Source organism: Macadamia integrifolia, unplaced genomic scaffold (genome assembly GCF_013358625.1).
Source record: "Macadamia integrifolia cultivar HAES 741 unplaced genomic scaffold, SCU_Mint_v3 scaffold_157A, whole genome shotgun sequence".
Lineage (NCBI taxonomy): Eukaryota > Viridiplantae > Streptophyta > Magnoliopsida > Proteales > Proteaceae > Macadamia > Macadamia integrifolia.
In genome coordinates, this window is record NW_024870625.1 from 313085 (window position 1) to 317886 (window position 4802).

Genomic DNA, 4802 nt, shown 5'->3' on the forward strand with positions numbered 1-4802 from the left:
GATTGTATGATTTTTAGTAAATCTTGCATTTTAGAGGCTGAATCCATTTTGAACATTCTTAGGCTTTACAAGGATGTTTCTGGACAAGAGGTCAATCGGACCAAATCTAGCATTTTATTTAGTCGCTCTATGCCCTTGAGTGTTAGGGATCAGATTGCTGCTATTTCTGGTTTCGAAGTGGTTACAAATCATGGGAAATATCTTGGTCTACCCACTGAGTTTGGTAGAACAAAAAAAGAATCTGTTTTCCAAAACTGTTGAGAGAGTTCATTAGAACTGGTTGCTGTGGTTAATGTCATTTCTAGTGAAAGAAGTGGGATAGACTGGGCAGCTAAAGTTGTAACTGAAGACATTGTTCTTTTAGCTTCTTCCTTTTTCTTTTGTAAATTTGAATTTGTTCCTAGATCTTCCAATAGGGAAGCTCATGTTCTTGCAAAAGGGGCTGCTATGTTTGGCCTCTTGCGATCTTAGTGGGGTTCTCCCCCTCCTATTCCTGTACAGTTGGACACAGAGAGGAGATTATCCTCTTCTGATTTCATTCAATAAAGTTTTATTTTTCTGCCTAAAAACAAAGTCTTCTTGACAGTGCAAATAAAAGGAATGAGACAGAATTTATGGACCTAAAGCAAGGGTCAAGATCAATGTTGAAATATCAGTAAGAATTTGAGAAATTGTATATCTTTTCACTTGACCATTTGAGAGAAGACAGCTAAGGCCAAGAGACTTGAGAAGGGATTGAGATCATGAATTGGTGCCATGTTAATGGCACAATATCTTCAAAGTTATGCTCTACTGTTACAAGCAGCCAAATCTATCGGGGATAGACAGACAACTATATGGCATAACAAGGAAGAAGGAGAGCAGCATTTGGTATGTAGTGTGCCTCTGGATCGAGAGATGGAGTTCTGCATTGACTTGATATCTGGGGCAACACCTGTGTTTAAAGCTCCATATCAGATAGTATCTTCATAATTAAAGGAGTTGAAGGAATAGTTGGACTTGTTCAAAAATGGTTTTATTAGACCTAGTGTATTCCCATGGGGAGCACCAGTCTTGTTTGTGAAGAATAAACATGGTATGCAAATGTGCATAGACTACCAGGAACTCAGCAAGTTGACTATTAAGAAATGGCATGCAACGATATCTTTGATCAACTACAGGGTGTAACCACTTTCCTGAAGATTGATTTGAGGTCGGGATATCATCAGTTGAAGATTAGGGAGAGTGATGTGCACAAGACAGCTTTCAAGACACGATAAAGGCATTACGAGTTCGGAATGACTAATACACCGGCAATTTTCATGGTTCTGATGAAGCAAGTGTTCCGTAATGTGTTGGTCCAGTATGTTATCGTGTTTTTAGATGATATTCTGATATACTCCAAGAGTAAAGAAGACCATCTTGTACACATGAAATCTATGCTACAACGGCTTAGGGAGAAGCAATTGTATGCTTTCACATGTGATTTTTTTGGGGCACGTGGTTTCTTCTAGAGGTATTGAAATGGACAATGGGAAAGTCAAAGTGATGTTGGAGTGGGAGTCACCAAAGATTGTCAGTGAAATCTATAGTTTCTTAGGATTAGCGGGATACTACAGGAGATATATTGAGAATTTTGCTCGGATCTCTGCTACTATGAAAGAAATTTTCAAGAGTTGAAGAATAAGCTAGTACCAGCTCTAGTGCTTACTATCCTTGATGCACATCAGAAATGGTGGTATAGTAATGCATCAAAGCAAGGTTTGGGTTGTGTGCTAATGCAGAATGGGAAGGTGATTGAATATGCTTCCAGGCAGCTAAAAGATCATAGAAAAACTATCACTACAACAAATTTTCTTTTTTTACTACATAAATCTTTCATCGCAAAAAATAAATATCGTAGCAATTGTATTATATACGGCGGTAAAGTTCTTTCGATATTCCTCATTAATAATGACGTCGTATTTGGTTACGACGGAAATATGGCATGCGTAGGTTCTGGTATACAACAACGGAAATAATAAATCGTCACTTATAATCAATAGTATACGATGGAAATATATCATCGTTTAATATCAATTTTTCAATATACCGTCGTCTAATTTTAGTATATACGACGGATTGTGAGCACCGTAACAAAAGAAATTTATTTCCGGCCGTTAATAATATACCTTTTTAAAACACACACACACATATATATATATATATATATAATAAAATTCTTGAAACAATTCATTCATGGAAAAAAAAATAGAATATACAATTTGATACGCAATAAAGAAGAGGATAATGAGAAAAGAGGGGAAAAACCATCCTTATAAAACCTAACAAGGAAGTAGCAGGAAAGCTAACAATTAATTTAGAGCATATCCCTTTTTTGTAATTGCTTGATTATTAAAAACCGAAAGCAAAAAGATACTTACAAAATCTCAAAGGCCCTATTTGAAGAGTCAGAATGAAAGGTTTGATTAACAATTTTTCAAAGTGCCTTTCAAAGTGGGAGGCACAATTCGGCAGGAAAGAAAATAGCATTTTCTACTGATAAATTTTGACCATCCCACCATCTTGCTAGCATCTATTAGGAAGCTCTAAAATCTGAAAGCTATCTTAGGAGCTGCACCAATCTTTCTTCTTCCTACAAACCGAAGGAAGGTAAGAACATTTTTTAGAGTAGAGGAAACAGTAGGATCATTCTACTAATGTCTCTTGTTCACATTTTGAGTTCCAAAAAGAAGAACCGGAAGGAAGCCCAAACCACCACTAAGAAAAAAAATAAGAGGTAACCAACCAACAGAGTCTCACCCATTAAAGATAACCGGCTATCCTGAAAACCTGAAACTCAATCCACCTACAGAAATTGAGCAAGCTTCAAAAACAACTCTACGCATCTCAGAAGAAGGTACATATATTACCAGTGCAAGAGTCGAAAGGAACCTGTATCAAACGTGACACCCAATAATACGGTAAGTACCAAACCCATCTAGGAGATATTGTCCCATTAACCTTGGAACAATATTGTCTTCTTTGGCCCATGGGCTCAAGGCTTTAAAAAGTTTTGTGCCATGTTGAGGAGATCAGAGGTTATTAATAATAAAATATCACAATCCAAAAAAAATTACCTTCGGCACTCATGGCCCCTAAAATTTTGTATGACCATAGCGAATGAGTATGAATTTGAACTCCCCTAAAACATAACAAAATCAAATTTTAGAAATTTGGGATATTACACTTGATACTTTGGAAAATATTTATGATCTCCACTCCATCCATAAATGGCATATAAGATAATGCTTATTACAAATGAAGATTCATATCATAAAATAAATTCTTACTATTCTAATTTGTTCCTGTTGGTTCATTGAAATATCGAGCATTCCATTCCCTTGGGTCGCATTAATCTACATAAAAGAAAAGGGAAGAAGATTTGTTATCTCAATGTTAGTCACAAGAAAAAATTTCCGATAACCTATATAATACTACACCACAATGTAAAAATACACTCACCATCAAACATTTTACCACATTATACCTTGTAATACCACAACCAGAACAATAGTGACATGTTCAGTGTCTGACTTTAAGCATGAGGTCTTAGGTCTCCCTTTTGGTAAGCACTTTGTTGGATCAACATAAAGATTGAGATGGTAATTTTGAAGTAAATTCCAAGCAAAAGTGCTATTGGTTACTTGCAATTTCATCACCACCTTTAGACCTCCATTCAAAATATCAAGTGCTAGATCATACCTTTCCAAAAGAGATCCCTTAGTTGTTAAATGGTTAACAATGTCTTGAAGCAACCACAGAAGTTGTTGGGGAACTTTCTGAGTGAAGCACCAAAGGATGCATACCATTCTTTTGTGCAAGCCATGAAAACCTTTTTCATATAAACTTAAACGGCATGTTGCTCAACTTTATGTGGTAGAAGGCAAGATGATATTGAGGTAATGCGTTTAACGTCTTCCTTTGCTTCCTTTCCTCTCATTTTCTTAACAGGCACTTCATATAATTCACTAACTAGAGTGGAAGGGGTGAAGAAATCATTTAAGTATATGTTCATTGACTCACCTCTCTGAATTGTGCTCCATACCAAGAAAGAACATATCAGCATAATAACATGGAACCAATGCTTATGTTGTTTGAACTATCTATTCAACCATCTATGGTCTATTAAATTGTAGCTCTTTATCATTCCACACCATCCATCATCAAACTCATACGGTTTTGAAATCTTGTATGCAACTCATAAACAGATACTTCAGGTCTAGATATTTCTTGTATAAAGGCCTCATGTGAATCAGCATGCACTTCTCCAAATTCCATCCACAAATTCAATGGGCAAAAGAAGGGAAAATGTGCCTAATTGCTCTCATTTTTCCAAGGTCTTCGTTTGTCAATATTGCCTTCCGTTGGACGTTGTGCATTGCTTGAAACTATGTATTTAAATGACTCACCAATAAATGGATCAAATAGAAACTTGTATTTATTTTTCTTCTATTTGGTATCAAACACAATCACATCGCCAAACAAATTATATAGTTCCCATGCACGACCATCCACCCATAAAAGCCATGTCAACTATTGCTCCTCGTTCACACGCATTACATAAAATAACACTGGATCTAAAGCTCATTTTCTATCTGGCAATCAATACACCTATATTGTTTGCCTACTTATGGATCTAAAAAAAAAAAAATCCTCACTTACATCAGCATTTTTCTCTCCATCTGCTAGCATTTTTAGAATGGAAATCATTTGGACTATCCAATCTCATCCCTATTAAGATTTCTAAGTAAAAACATAGTAGATGGAGACATTTTCTAGTG